The sequence below is a fragment of the Anabrus simplex genome, chromosome 3 (genome assembly GCF_040414725.1).
Source record: "Anabrus simplex isolate iqAnaSimp1 chromosome 3, ASM4041472v1, whole genome shotgun sequence".
NCBI lineage: Eukaryota > Metazoa > Arthropoda > Insecta > Orthoptera > Tettigoniidae > Anabrus > Anabrus simplex.
The window spans coordinates 143,506,858-143,523,726 of record NC_090267.1 but is presented as its reverse complement, the minus strand read 5'-3'; the positions used below and the strand labels follow the sequence as shown (position 1 = coordinate 143,523,726).

Sequence of the window (16,869 nt, the reverse complement as noted above, 5' to 3'; positions counted from 1 at the left end):
ATACATTGAGGGGCACTGAAATTACGTACTTAGAGTTGACAACGCAACAGCTTTTTAAGACAGCAAAATTCGATGGGCATAAATGGGTGTGTTGACTGGTAACCTTAAACTGTTTGAAGTGGCTCAGCTATTATTCCTGTAAAGATTGATGGTAAGTTTCAAAAATATATTGCATAATGACATTTTTGTCATTATTTTTCCGTAATTTGGATTTTAGTTAGTCCTGAACACCTCTGGTCCCATTTAGTCCAGAGAATCGAGGTTCTACTGTATTGGAAAGGAACAAACAAATGTCAAATCAAGTTATATAGAGAGAGACAAGAACAAGAAAAGGAACAGGTAATAGGACAAACACACTGGCAGGTCATTGTGGGAAGGAGCAGCAGAAAGAGGAGTCAAAGACAAACATGAAAACACAAAAGGATAAGGACATTCTTTACGTCTTCATACAGTGCTGTCTTTGAATGAATAGGCTCTCTCTTCATAAATCCCATTTCTTCTACATCCATCTCTTCTCAGCCCCTGATGAGCTTGTTTCTGCTTCTCAGGTTCATCAAGATACAGGCATCAACTCTGTGGCCATATTGACAGAACTTCAGTCTAGGAAGTGTGGGATAAAAAAGCCAGATAAAAACAGGAAGAGGGAAAAAAACGTAAGATACATACAGGTGATAGAAGATTAGGAACACAGGACAAACACAAAAGGAGAAAAGTATCCTGATGGAATAATGTAAGTATTGTAAAGAAAAAAACAAGTGTCATTGTCAAATCAAGTCATATAGAAAGAGACAGGATTAAGAAAAGGAACACACAACAGGATGAACATATTGGCAGGCTAGTGGGGATAGGGGGAGCAACAGAAAGAGGGGACAAGCACAAACATAAAAACATAAACGAACAAGGACAATCTCCACATCTTCATTTTTTAATAGATAGGGTCTCTTCTCATCAATCCCATTTCTTCAACATCCATCACTTCTCAGTCCCTGATGAGCTCGTTTCTGCTTGATGATTTGACCTGACAGTTATTTGTTTCTTTCCAGTACTGTACTTATATATGACACAAGAGGAAAAGCAATTCAACCAAATGCAAGCGTAAGAGAGATGAAAAACTATGCAGTCCAAATATCAGGATAATCTGCCTAAGTTTGAATAATACATAGTTCCTTGAATACTTTAGAAAATATTTATCCCTATTTTCATCTTTTTAAACTTAATAAAATAAACCAATATATTTTAAGAACCTTTTGATATACTCCAAGTATTCATCATTCAATTTCAGAGTTTAAGCAAAAATTTCAATAAACCTTGTACTTCTATTTTATATTTTCATAAACTATTTAAGAATTTAAGTAAAATCACCAATAAAAGTGAATAATTTACTTATATTTATATAAATTAACAATGTCATTGGTCATTACACATACTAACCGGCTATTATGCCTGTTCACCATTTATTCAGATACCGTAACATATAAAATAAGACTTGAAAGTGTGGAAAACATGGTCACAATTACTTTCCTGAAAACAAAGTTTGATTTCTTCCTTTTTGTGGTCCCATCAATTAAACATGTGCATATCTTTTTTTTTTTTAACTTGGCATCTTTATTCCATTTATAGAAATTGTGTTACTCTCTTAGATATAAAAATATCACTGAAACCTTCACTTGCAATATTACAAAACAAAATGGGCTTCTATAAATGACACAAGATTGATTCAATTTGGACAGAATATTCTATAAATAACACAAGATTGATTCAGTTTGAACATAATATTAGAATACGAAGGCAAAAGAGACTGAAAGTAGCAATTTACCCAAATGAAGCCTAGGATGTACAGTTGCTAAAGAAAAGAATGAGTGCATGGTATTGCATAAGTTTCTCGTATGCACACTTTTCTCAGAAACAAATGAACCTATAACTATAATGTTTATTGTGAGTATCCACAGGGTTTGCATGTACATGGAAGGTGACTTGTATTTTAATAATAATACTTAAAATTAAGTCTGATAAAATATTAAATGTGATGAAAATACAATACAAAGTGATACTTCTTTTTTGAGCGACTGTACAAGCATTGTACTCACTTCATATGGAATATTATCAAGCATAATTTCTATTACATTTTCATCAAACTGATACCTTTCAAAGCAAGGAATAGCACTAATTTTGTCATGAGCCCTGAATTCAACACTGAAGGCAAGAAATTATATTGCAGAAGAATAAATTAATATTATAATACTTCCTATACCACATACATTGTTCACATTTCACTGTTCTCTAATATTTTATTAACCTGAAAGCTTTGATTGTGAAAAGGCACATCATAGTACACTGCATAGAAGATCATACAATGATACTGATGAGAGATATTAATTATGTGAGGCCTGGAATGTCATCTTTGGAGTTCTGTAGCTCCAAGTTGATGCCTTACTACATACAGTACTTGCTTTGTAAAGTTAATTTCCTGGACAGCTTGAACTGTGAAGTTGTGCAACATTTTAAATAGCACTTATCTGTTATAAAAATGAACTGGTTTTGCAAGACTGTTGGTACTGTGATCAAAGCCACAGCATCTCCAGTGTTATGTAGAACCTGAAGTACAAAAGATTAAAAGATACTTCACAGCAAGTCAACAATATACTTTATAAGTAGTATGATTTGTTGTGTGCTCTAATATAACTAATCATCCAGGAGCACATGTGGACTCTGACCACGGCTTGGTAGTCATGAAAATATGCCCTCTGAAGTTGATGAAATAGAAGAAAGGAAGGAATGCAAGGATATGGCATCTAAACAAGTTGAAGGGCAAGAGAGTGACAGATTGTTTCAAGGAATATGTTGCAGAAGGACTAAATAAAAAGGCTGAAAAGAAACACTACTGCAAGAAATTCTGCAAGGAAAGATACCTGGAAAGACAGGTGTTGGCAGGAGACAAATCCCCTGGTTAAAAACCCTCAGAGACTGGACTCTCAAGATATAGACAGATTTATACTAAGCAGTTCACAACAGATAAAACAACACCAACATGGTTGCCAACATTCAGAACGGATAGGGACTAGAAGAAGAAAGTTCTGTGTAATCGGCTTGTTCATGAGAATACAGCTATCAAAACAGAACACAATATCAAATTTGGCAACTCTTAAGTTCTTTTGCAACATTTAAGTCTTGAATGATACTTTGACTTAATTGTTGCCATGGTAGAAAAACCTGTCCCACACATGTAAGTTGTAAAAGGAATCTAAGGTGGGAAATTTCTCCCCAATATGTAAACTCTGACAAAGATAATTCCTTAAATTTAATTTTTAATGCAGGTTCACTGGTGAGATTCATGAGTTGTTCTTACTCATTTACATTCACAGATAGTGGTCAGAAGCCTTTTTCAAATAGATCTTTAATTCAATGAAATTCATTAAATAATTGCAAAAATCTAATTCATTTAGACAAGTTTTATCTACGTGAAAATATACTAAGCCCCTCGTCTCACTTTGTAGCACTTAGTTACAACCACTGAAATCGATGCAACATTTCATGCATTATGTGGAAAGGGCATGCTGTTTCGGAAAGTAATAAGGTCAGCATGGTTTATATCAGAATGACACTATTTACCCCCCCCCTGTGGATGGGGGCGGAAGAATAACACCCACGGTATCCCCTGCCTGTCGTAAGAGGCGACTAAAAGGGGCCTCAGGGGCTCTGAACATTGGAGCGTCAGTTGGCGACCACGGGGCCCTCAGCTGACTTCCTGGCATTGCTTCCACTACCTTGTACCAGGCTCCTCACTTTCATCTATCCTATCCGACCTCCCTTGGTCAACTCTTGTTCTTTTCTGACCCCGACGCTATTAGGTTTGCGAGGGCTAGGGAGTCTTTCATTTTCACGCCCTTCATGGCCCTTGTCTTCCTTTGGCTGATATCTTCATTTTCCGAAGTGCTGGACCCCTTCCATTCTCTCTGATTAGTGTTATATAGAGGATGGTTGCCTAGTTGTACTTCCTCTTAAAACAATAATCACCACCACCACCACCGACACTATTTATTACATATGAAAATCACAAATAAATACCGTGAAACAATAGACTTGGAGATTATAATCGTGACATGTCAGAATGGAAGAAAAAACGTAATGTGTAGGTGGTGCTACTTGATGGTGGCTCAGCCCGAGTCATGTGAATATCTATAAATATTCTCAACACATTAACATTTTAACTTTGTATATTTAGCAATGAACCACTTACTTTTCAATGGCATGATATATTAAGTTTACTATACAGAACTGCAATATACACAGCAAATCATTAACTTAGTTATCTAAGTCTAAACTCTAAGTTATCTATTACATGTGTTCAACACAATACATATTTTATAGTGAAGTTGGAAATGGTTTTGAATAAAATTTCTGGAAGAATGATTCTCATGGTTTGTACCAGTGATATCTCTAATAGAAACTTAAGAGTCCAGGAAATAGCCCCCTCTGTTGATCAGTGGTAAGTGTCGGTCTCGAATCCACAGATAACAGAGTCAAGCCCGGCAGAGGTAGTCAGAATTTTGAAGGCCAAAGAATAACTCAATCGGCACTCCATGTCATATGATATTGGCATGTAAAAGATCTCTAGTGACACTATTTAGTATTTACCCAACAAAATAAAAACTCAGCCATAAATTGCCTGATAGAGATCTGTTTCTCTGCTGTCTGGTAAAGTCAAATGGAATGTCAAAACTTTCATGCAGGCAGTCTAAAGGATGTTAATTCAAAATATCTGCACACGGTAACTCAAGTAATAGTAGTAGTAGTAGTAGCAGTAGTAGTAGCAGCAGCAGCAGCAGCATTACTAGTAGTGAAAATGGAGCAAACAAGTATAGGAATGTCCATTATCAAAATTAGGAAGGAAGATAGGAAAATGTGTCATTGTCTCTTGTTCTTTTTGTTTCTTCTGTCCTGTACTAACATGCCATTGTATTTATCCTTTGGGTATGTTAACAACTGCGATTGCTTGCTATAACATACTTCCTTATACATTTATTTTATTAAAAAACCTCACACAATTGGTTGTCTTGAATAACTTTTTAAAAGTTGCTTCAACACTGCACTAGCACAGTTAAGATTCTGCAGCAACAATGGAATAGAAAGGGGCTAGGTCTGGAATGGTAGCATCTATGGCTTTAATTTACACACAGCATAGCATGAAAATAGGAAATCACAGAAAAATATCTTCAGGGTTGACAACAGAAGAGTTCAAAAACCCACTATCTCATGAATGCAAGCTCACACTTACATGACCTGAACCACGTAGCCAAGTTGACTGGCTGTCATAAATAACAATTGGACATGTACAACTCCAATGTTCAAAGGACTGAGCTTACAGTACCTATCCACATTTCTTCTTCAATCTTCTTTGAGTGTGTGCCACATGCATTCATGATCCACAGAATAATTTTCATGTTATGCTCTTAATGAGAATTTTCAGAGAGTATTTCCATTGACATCATTAGTGGCTGATTTTACATTTCTTATAAAATGTCATATATATATCTAAATTTTGAAACCAACTGAGAATTCCACATGCATTAAGGGACACTGGGACTGAGTTTTAGGCATATTTTTTCAAATATTTCGATTTTTTGATTTTCACATAATGCTCTACCCCTGACCATTGCGGATAAATTAGCGATATCATTTTCCACGTTCCGCCATTTTTAAAGGCACAGCGGGACATTTAAATGCCTGCTGCACAGCCATTTAAACGCCCCTTCCTCTTCGATTCTCACCGAACATTATCCTGCACACGCATTTATGCGTTTTTCATCACATAATTTTGAAATGTGGTGTATGGCACCAACACAGTACTGAAGGAGGAGTGTGTAAACCACATTGCTAAGAGAATGGGAAAAGGTTTGAGACAGATGGTACAAACTTGGAAACTGAAGGGTGTGCAGTTAGGTGGCCGTTCAGGTGGTCTTACTAATGCTACAATTACTAGCTATTATAGGAGTTATATTGTACAAATCACACTTAATGTTGCAAACATGAAAAATGCTATCTCTGCCACACTCTATTATTACATATCCACCAACAGTAAGCCCCAACATAAGAAATGCCCCCAAGGCTTAGATGATTGGTGCTTCTATAACAAAAGCATAGCAGAAGGTATGGTACTTCAGAGTCATGATAAAATGTCGGTCGAACTTCCTGAGCCATTAGTGTGTAAGATTATGCCTATGTATCGGAGGCTGGCCTCTGATGAAGTACTATCCCGATGTGTCCATGGTGCCTCGCAGAATCGGAACGAAAGTCTACATTCTAGCATCTGGAGAAAGTGTCCAAAGGAAAATTTGTAGCAAGAAAGAGACTTGAAATTGGTGTATGCAGTGCTGTGGCAGAGTTCAATAAGGGGTGCAGTGCAACAATAGACTTGAATTCAGGACAAATATTTCAGATTCCCTATGGGAACCAACATCTATATCAATAGACTTGAAGTCGGATATCAAAAGAACTTCATTGTCTCATGTGACAGAAAATTCATTCCTTAGGCTGATGCTCACAGAAAGTATGAAATATAGCGATCGTCCTCTGAGTAGAAAAAATCAACTCGACGAAAGGTGAAGGTCACAAAAATGAAGAAAGAGGCTGAAAAACGGAAGACGGAGAGTATGACTTATGCTGCAGGACAGTTCTAATGAGTAAGTCAACTGACAATATTTAAAAAAATATGCCTGACTTCAGAAAAATGCTATTTTCTCAGTTTCACATTTTCAGATGTATAAAATGTCATACACATTACAGATATGATGATGCTATTACCTTGAAAATTCACATGAATGTTCCTTAGTACATTATCCATAAACGTGTGCAATACTTTTATGACTGAAAATCTGGTTTGCCTGTAAAAAAATTCAAATCTTAAATTTTCAATAATTTTACAAAAAATAAACTTCAACAGGGGAAAAAGTCCTTTCTTCATAGTAAATAATACAATCTCAAAAATGATGTACAGTTTCATTTATATAAGAATAAGGTACTAGATCATTACTTAAAAAATGTGCTATCTGGATCGCTCTGATACGCTTAACATTTAGAATATTTGAATAATTTGCATATAAATATTGGAAAATAATTAATATATATGAAACTAGTAAAGCTACACTAATCAAATTTAGTACAGATATTCATAATAGTACATACCTTGAGCCAACCGAATATTAACGTAATATCTTAATTTTTACAGGAATTAGAAATTTCAGTCCCAGTGTCCGTTAAGCCAACAAAATTTGAAAGTGTTCCATACCAGGTTGGGTTTTCTGATGTTATATTGCTATAACAACATACGCTGCTGGATAAACAAGTTAAAAACCCAGTGGGAGTGTCCAAATGGAACAGAGATACATCAACAAAAATGTTTTTTTTTAGGTCGCACTGACTCAGAGGGGTCTTATGGCAACGATGGGATAGGTCAGGGCTCGGACAGGGAAGGAAGCTATCATGGTCTTAATTATGGTACAGCCCTAGAATTTGCCTGGTGAGAAAACTGGAAACCACAGAAAACCATCTTCAGGGCTGCTGACAGCGGGGTTCAAAACCTCTCTCTCACAAATGCAAGCCAACATCTGCATGCTTCAAACTGCAGAGCCAATTCCTTCGGGCAGCATAAAATACATATTTGAGTGTAATGGTACAGCATGGCCACCGATGGGCCTTAGTTTTGCCCAATAATATAAAATACATTTTCTGCACGTGTACACAGTGAAGAAAGGTGATCAAGTACAATCTGTAAATATAAAATAACATGTCCTGTCTGACTTCATCATCATTGCCTAGACAAAACTACTGGACATAAAGAAATGAAATTTTGGGGATACATTTATATTACAGCGTAGATGCTCAATAAGGAAGGATTCTTAGATATTCTGTCGCTAATGGGATGAGAAGGGGGGTGAACTTTTAAAATGAGTATGTCTACATCTCGAACACTTAACAGTTTACAGATGTGAAAACTGGTATTTGGAATCTTTTAAAACTAAAGAAATATGTACTTCTTTTTTTTTTTGGAAAATCCATTTAAGGCGAGGTGAAGATAAGTGAAAAATGGGTGAATTTTTAAAATGTCTATATCTCAAAAAATTAACATTACAGCTTTAAAAATTGGTATTTGGAATGTCATTTAAAAATAAACATATTTTGTTCATTTTTGGAAAATTTACTTAAAGGGGTGGGGTTGAAGAGAGCTGAAAAAGGGGTAGAATCCTATAATGGGGATACATATCTCAAAAACTGAATATGTTATAGATGTGAAAATTGCTATTTGGAATCTCCTTTAAAAATTAAAAAAAAAAAACATTGTTTTGTCTTTGGAAAATCCACTTAAGAGGGGGAGGGGGTGAAAAGAAGTGAATTTTTAAAATGAGTATATCTCAAAAACCAGCATGTTACAGCCATTAATATTGGTATTTGGAATGCCCTTAACAATAAAGGAAGACACATTTTTTTGTTTTTGGGGGTGGGGGTAAAGAGGACTGGAAAAGGGGTGGAATCCTTTTTTTGCTAGTGGCTTTACGTCGCACCGACACATATGTCTTATGGCGACGATGGGATAGTAAAGGCCTAGGAGTTGGAAGAAAGCGGCCGTGGCCTTAATTAAGAAACAGCCCCAGTATTTGTCTGTTGTGAAAATCGGAAACCACCTTCAGGGCTGCCGACAGTGTGATTCGAACCCACTATCTCCCGGATGTAAGCTCACTGCCGCGTGCCTCTAACCGCATGGCCAACTCGCCCGGTGGTGGAATCCTTTAATAGGAATACTTATATCTCAAAAGCTGAAGATGTTATAGATGTGAAAATTGGTATTCGGAATCTCCTTTAAAAATAAACACATATTTTTGTTTTCAGAAAATCCACTTAAAGGGAAGTTGAAAGAAGTGAAAAATTGGGTGAATTTTTAGAGTATATCTCCAGTATATTGCAAAAACGTAACATGGTACAGATGTGAAAACTGGTACTTGGAATTTCCTTTAAAAAGTAAAGAAACATGTTTTGTTTTAGAAAAATCCCCTTAAGGGAGTGAAAATAATTGAAAAAGCAAGTGAATTTTTAAAATGAGTATATCTCACAAAGTTAACATGTTAGACGTGAACATTAGTAATTGGAATCTCCACTAAAAATAAAGGAACATTTTTTTCTGTTTTCAGAAAAGCCACTTAAGAGGTTGAAAAGACATGAAAAAAAGAGTTGTATTCTCTTTTATGAGAATACTTATATCTCAAAAACTGGAGATCTCACAGACATGAAAATTTGTTTTTGGAATCTCCTTTAAAAATGAAGAAACAGTGCTTTTTTGGAAAATCCACTTAGGTGTGTGTGTGTGGGGGGGGGGGGGAGGGACTAAAAAAAATGGGGGTTGAAATATTTTTATGGGGATACATACATCTCAAAAACTGAAGATGTTATGTACATGGAAATAAGTATTTGGAATCTCCTTTGAAAATAGAGAAACACTTTTTTTCTGGCTTGAAAGAGGACCGTTTCTCAAATGTACTGTTCTATGTCACATGTTCCATAGTTAGTTCTTTAGCTCTGTAGTAGCCTGGTCATCTTAGCCCCAAAAGGCAATACCACAAACATGGTTTAAAAAGGTACTGGGGTAAATGAAACACAATTTTTTGGTGAGTTTTTATACTTTAGGGATTTTCAGATAATGTCTTAGTGCAGTACTGAGGAACGATTACTTTTAACAAATTATGAAATCCACATGAACGAAGCTACGGGTAACAGCTAGTGTCTAATAATAATATTATTAGTTTTATGTTCCACTAACTACTTGTATGATTTTTGGAAATGCCAAGGTGCCATAATTTTGATCCTCAGCAGTTCTTTTACATGCTGATAAATCTACCAACAAGGGGCTTGAGCACCTTCAAATATGAAATACCACCAGACAGAGCCTGGAAACCTACCAACTGTAGAAAGAGGAACTTCATTACGGGGCTGTTGAAGGTTTGGACATTTCGCACCATTAGCAACCATTCTGAACATACAGACATGAAAACAGAAAATGTTGGATGATGACGATGATGAAGATTATACTGTGTGTTTAATGTACTTAAATAAGGGACTGTTTTTTTTTTTTAAAGAGATGCCAAATTGGTCAATAAAAGCACTTTGTAATGCCAATTAAATACATAGGACTTTGATATCACAAGTTTCTAATCAGCTGTGCTATTCAGCACTCTGACACAAAACCACCCATCAACACAAACAGGCAAGTCTAAGCAAAGACTACATCAGAGGCGAGATTCAGTCCCATCACACTTCGGTCATAATTCTGAAAGCATATAAGGGGCCTCTTTGTACACAGGTCATATCACACTACTGGTAGGCAGAATGCAGTTGCATCACTGTTTATCTCAACCACTACAAACTCCAACAGTACCAGATGCTTTGCTTAAAGTGTAATCTTGACCATGATACTTGGATGCATGCAGAATGGCAATGCACTGTGTTCATGAATGAATTTCACTACTTGTTGATCACAGATGATCACCATGAGATTATATGGGAGGGAGCAAGAACATTCTGCTTCAGTCTTTTTGAAGGAAATAGATATATTAACTGTAGCACGTAAAATGAAGTAAGGGCACCTGATAATGTGACAGTTCGCCAGGTTGTACTATAAGGATCATTTTCCAGACAAAGGAATGCTAATGAAACCATATACCTTAAGGGAATGGCACATAAGGACTGTTTCAGTATGACAATGCATACCCACATCCAACTCAAGGGACTATCAGATGCCAATATAAAATAAAGCAGCTCCCTTGGATTTCAATGTACTGAAAACTGCCACAAATTGAGAAAATGAGAGACCAACTGCAAAATCAGTTACAATTATCCCATTTAAAAAAATTTAGAGCACAAGTCCAAAAGCTATTGGAAAAATCTACCATAAAGGCAGATATGATGCCTATACAACTCACTTCGAGGCCAGAACTGATGTGATACTGTAGTAAGCTCAATGTTAGTCTCCATATCTACAAATGCTATGATATTGTAATAATTTACTTACGTATACAACATGCAATACGTGAAATTCTACTTCATTTAGACATCACTTTTGGGTGCTTTACTTTTTATGTGAGCCATTTTACATACTTCAAATATGGAGAAAATTGTCAGAATGAAAGGTGCAGTGCTCCAGGGCAGTATCACCTAAGCTATATTACTTATTATATACGAGTACAATGTATTTTTCATACATGAGGGTCGAGTCATAAGTCATGGCAACTATTTTTGTTCTCGCAAACAAGAGACAACATGGAAAATCTAAGAGATGCATTTGGAAATATAGGGCATGTACTTATGCATAGTGCCTGAAGACAAATTCTGACTTCAGGAGATTCTCGTAGGAAAGTGACAGAACACAGGCCATTGGTAAACACTGTTTTATTATGGTATAGACAGCAAATACACAAGACTACGTACAAAGGACAGGTCTCCACTGGTTACAGACCTTCGAAATAATCACCCAAGGTTTCCACTGTGCGTTGCCAGCGGTGGGGCAAGCGCTGAATATAATTCACTGCTTGTGTATCTCTAACGTGTGACACCTCTCTCCGAAATGCTGTTACGATATCCTCACATCTCCACCCACCTCGCCACTGTTCTATAGGGCATGGCATGCACATGTAATACTTCCTGCAGCTCTGCATGGCATTGGTGTGCATTTCTGCCATGGAGAACATCTATTTTAATATACGATCGTTGCTCCTGCTTGTTGACTTCCATTTTGTGACGCTCTCACTCACACGCTGAACTTGGGGGCATGCTTAGACCCACACTGTTGTTTACATACACCATCTAGTGGCATCATATGCAAGTACATACCGTACGTTTCCAAATGCATATCTTAGATTTTCCGTGTTGTCTCCTGTTCGCGAGAAAAACAATAGTTGCCATGACTTATGACTCGACCTACGTACAATATTTACTTGATTCAGAGATTAGCTGACTACAGAAAACTTACTAAGCTTAGTCTCTGACATTCTTCTCTACCCAAAGCCTTCAGTATGATTACTCTGAGAGAAAACTCTGTAAGAAACCATTCACCATGTTAATACATCACGCGTATGTTATATTCATCTTGATTAATTGCTACTTTCAATCAAAATTTCCTTCTGTATTATTATTGCAAACTTTGTGATTTGCATTTATTTAGTTTCTTAGTTCTTTTTCTGTAACCATCATCCATGTTGTCTTGGGTTTCATCTTTGTAGAATGAACTTTAATTGGTATTACTTCTTATTACTGTTATTTTTGATCGCTATCAACAGGGAAAGCCATTCCTAACATTCTTTCATTTTCTTACCATACTATGTTATAATATCTTTACAACCACACACATATTATAAAATCATTTTAAAGTTCAACATTCTACATTGTTAATTGACAAGTAATAACAAGTTTAAAAAACAACAACAACAACAAACAAAAAACCACCATTTTCAACTGCTGTGCAAAGTACAGCTGAACAAATGTAAATAGTAACAATTCCATTATCATGAAATGGCAAACTTGGTAAGAGATTTAAGAGAGCACTAAAATACTGTGGTCAGTCAGTCTGCATAATGGGTGAAGCATAAGTGGAGCACTGTCTTCTTCCCACCTATAACACACAAAACATTTAAAGTGTAATTTACAGCAAGGGAAAAGGAATAATCTCACATAGCCAGAGTACAGTGAGAAAGAACCATTTATTGTAATGTTGTTCTGATTCATATGTTCTTCCCAGTTAAACATGATCCATAAAATACACTACCTGACAAAAATTTGAAGCACCCGGAAGAAATGGTTGGATGTCAATGTAACTTTGTGCACATACACATCATCGGCGGGTATGTAAATGACTAGAGTTGCAATTCTCCTTGACAGGTAGAACGGCCATTAGAGTGCATGAGTGTTGTCAATGATTAGTGTTGTTACTAGGCCTGGTAGGGTATATAAGGGACGTGAAGAGCATCAGATGTTGAATGATCACTGTGATGCCGTGTACTCATGTGAGACAGCGTTATCAGCACCTGACAGAGTTTGAAAGGGGCCTCATTATGGGTCTCCATTTGGCCAGCTGGTCATTCGAATGTGACGGTGGCCCGATGTTGGACTGCATGGGAACATGAGGGCAGACATACTTCTTTTCGAGGTTCCAGTCACCCAGGTCTGACCACCACAAAGGAGGATTGCCTTATTGTGTGCACCAAGCAAATCGTAACTCCTTCCCATCTGCACCTGTCATCTGGCAACAAGTGTCATCCCGCACCACTGGTCGGAGACTAGCAGCAGCCAGATTGAAGAATTACCGTCCCATGCGCAGGCTGCTGTTTACACCACAACACAAATTGCTGTCTTTGGAGTGGGGCCGTGACCAGGAAGCATGGACTGCTGATGAATGGAGTTGCACTGTGTTGAGCGATGAATTGTGGTTCTGTACTACCCCGGATAACCATCGTCTGCGAGTATGGCAGTGACCTGGGAAGAGGTTCCATTCTTCCAATGTTTTGGAGAGGCACAGCGCTGTTACTTCTAGCATCATAGTGTGGGGAGCCTTTGGGTATGACTTCAGGTCATCGTTGGTAGTAATTGAGAGAACTAAAAGTTAGATACTTCATTTTGTTCTGTACTGAACTGGGATTGCAGTAAACTGAAAATGTTAAGGTTCCACCTTTTCAATACAATGACAATTTATTGATGTGAGTTAGATCACATGTCGTTTATACAAGATTGGTACTAGTTTCGACCAATCTCACAATAAATTGTCATTGTATTGAAAAGGTGGAACCTTAACATTTTCAATTTACTGAGAGAACTCTGACAGCACAACAGTAGGTCACGGACATTCTGCATCCTCATGTGTTACCTCTCATTCGAAAATATTGTGGTGCCATTTTTCAACAGGACAATGCTCGTCCACACACGGCACGTGTGTCTATGAACTGTACATGTGATGTGGAGGTACTCCCATGGCCATCAAGATCCCCACATCTGTTCCTGATAGAACACGTGTGGAACCAGCTCAGACCTCAACTCCCTTCCAGTGCCAGTATATCAAGGATCTGTTACAACAGTCGTAGGCCAGCTTGCATCAGGAGAGGATACAACGGCTTTACAACACCCTTCCCAAATTAACCAGTGAAGGCATCCAGGCAAGAGGGGGTCAACGTCATACTGATAAGGTTTTACAACACCCTTCCCAAATTAACCAGTGAATGCATCCAGGCAAGAGGGGGTCAACGTCATACTGATAAGTGGGCTCATACTGCCAAGTTCTTTGTAAATTTGATTTTTTAATCACTGAAATAACATCATATACTCTCTCAATGCATGAAATTTCATTTAGTTTCCTCTTCCCCTGCTGGGTGCTTCAATTTTTTGTGTGAGGCAGTCTATAATTATTCTCTTTGGAGCACAGAAAATTTCCATCTTTTGTGTTCCATTATGCACAAAAAAGTTCAATTTATTTTCTTAATAATTACACATTTTCTTTCCTTATTGGTTTTGTCATGGCTTAGGTGTAGTGAATATCATGCCAGCTCGCTGATGAACCATACTCAGTCATCCTTCTCTATACAGTGCCTTCAGTGTAGTTACTCTGAAAGAACTCTGTAAGGGACCATTCATCATGTTGATCTATCATGTTGGTACTCATCCTCGTGGTCTGGTTCCTTGGACCTTGCCCTCAACAGTCAATTTTTGAAGGCTGCTTCCTCCAATTGGTGGATTACATGTCCAAACTAGTGTATGATCAATCCGCTGAGAGAATTTGCACGACAGATGAACATTTGTCTGAAGTTGATTCAGAATCGACACGTTTGTGTGATGAGCTCTTTAAGGAATTCTCAATAATTTCCTACAGTACCACATTTCAAAGCCTTCAATTTCTGCATTATCATATTGTAGGATAGTGCACGTCTCTGTGGCATTAAAAAGACTGAGAAGACTAAGAGATATGCTTCTTTTATGTACCGGTATTGATGATGATATTATCTTTCTACATCTTCTGCAGACATATCATTGCTACCCTGGCTATTTTGGTCAATCATTTTACTTCATCTATGGGCAATAAGGAATCCAGATATAAGTAATGGTTTACAACTTCACACCCTCCAATCTGCTGGATATGTGGTCTGTAGGATTGACAATAATGACCTTGGTTTTCTGACGATTTGGATTTAATCAAATTTCCAGGCATGTTTCCTCCACCCTCTTGTTCAGCTCAGTCAAATCCCCTTCAGACAGTGCTATCAAGGTGGTGTCATCATCAAGTCTTGAGTTATTGATGTTGCATCCCCCAATAGAAAATCCTAGTGCAGTTCTCAGTGCATATTCACGACAAGAGACTGAAAAGTAATGGTGACAGGATACATCCTTAATGGACTCAAACCTTCATTTAAAACCGTTTGGGACTGTTCGTTTTGAATCTTCACATGACCAAATTTTCCTTATAAAAGGCTTGAGGACATCAATCGGATGAGAAGGCAAACCAATATCATCCAAAATTTTCCACAGATGGTTCCATTTCATGGTATCAAAGCCTTTTCTTAGATTTAACATCTGTTCTCAGGTGCCTTTTCCTTTCATGAATCCAATCTAGACTTCAGGAATTTGGTACTCTAAGAATGCTTGGAGTCATCTGCACAGGATATGAGCATCACTTCAATGGCATGTGAAATCAAAGCAATTTGATAATTTCCACATCTGTGGATTGGGATGAAGGTGGATTTTATCCATTCCTCAGGAAGCTTCTAGAATTCCACATTGCCTGCCATATTTTTAAGCACTTTTCAATTCCAGCATTGCTTGTAGCCTTCAAGACCACTGCATTGATAGTCTCTGGACCACCGAGCTCGATAGCTGCAGTTGCTTAAGTGCAGCCAGTATCCAGTAATCGGGAGATAGTGGGATAGAGCCCCACTGTTGGCAGCCCTGAAGATGGTTTTCCGTGGTTTCCCATTTTCACACCAGGCAAATGTCGGGGCTGTACCTTAAATAAGGCCACGGCCGCTTCCTTCCACTTCCTAGGCCTTTCCTATCCCATCGTCGCAATAAGACCTATCTATGTCGGTGCGACGTAAAACAAATAGCAAAAAAAAAAAATCTCTAGAACATTCTCTACATCCATTTTGTATAATCCACGAATAAAGGCTTGAATTCTCCAGCGATTATTCTAATTTTGTAAAAAGAAGAAAAAGATCCTTGCTGTGGTTTTGGTTTGCACGTTATTAACAGTGACCACCATGCACCTGTTGAAAAGCAGGTGGTCACTGATGTTAACCACAATGCAAGAATAACAATTTATAGGTGGTAACAACTACTAACCACTGAGCTGCAGAGAGTAAAACCAGAGAGTAAAAAACATAATGCGTAGAATTTTTTAGATAACAATGAAATGACACAAACATGTAAATGAAAAAGTTTATTTATGTTCTATTATTCGACTTTACTTGCTCCTTTTAGAAGAGTATCAACTACCAAGGTATTAAACTTGGACACTATTGTTTTATTACATAACTATTTACAATGTGTTCATAATTATTATTATTACTATTTTATTCTAATATTGCACTGTTCCCAAACATTTATCCTTTTTCTGCCCTACTACACATAATTGTGTGAGTTAGGTTTATAATTTTTTAAAAATTTACTTGTTCTCCATTATCATGTCTATTACAGTTTTAAAAATGCATAAATAGATAAAGGAAGAATACATTATATAACAGGCTTGTTTTTCACACTCGGTGGTTTATGGTTATGACCAAGGCAGAATACGCTATATGACTGTTGATAAATCTATCTGTATATCGCTTCTAACAGAGTAGGTCCTTCGAA

General features: G+C 37.2%; 1 protein-coding gene across 2 annotated transcripts in view; it reads right to left on the bottom strand.

Moving 5' to 3' along the window:
- Positions 1-11,267: 11,267 nt before the first annotated feature.
- The window catches only part of LOC136866081 (FHIP family protein GK23746), a 607,505-nt gene continuing 601,903 nt past the window's right edge, over positions 11,268-16,869 (bottom strand). The window contains exon 14 of one of the 2 annotated variants that reach the window (XM_067142738.2): positions 11,268-12,652. The gene's annotated coding sequence lies outside the window, so the exon portion shown is untranslated. The remainder of the gene's footprint in view (positions 12,653-16,869) is intronic. The other variant, XM_067142740.2, reaches the window with a different exon arrangement.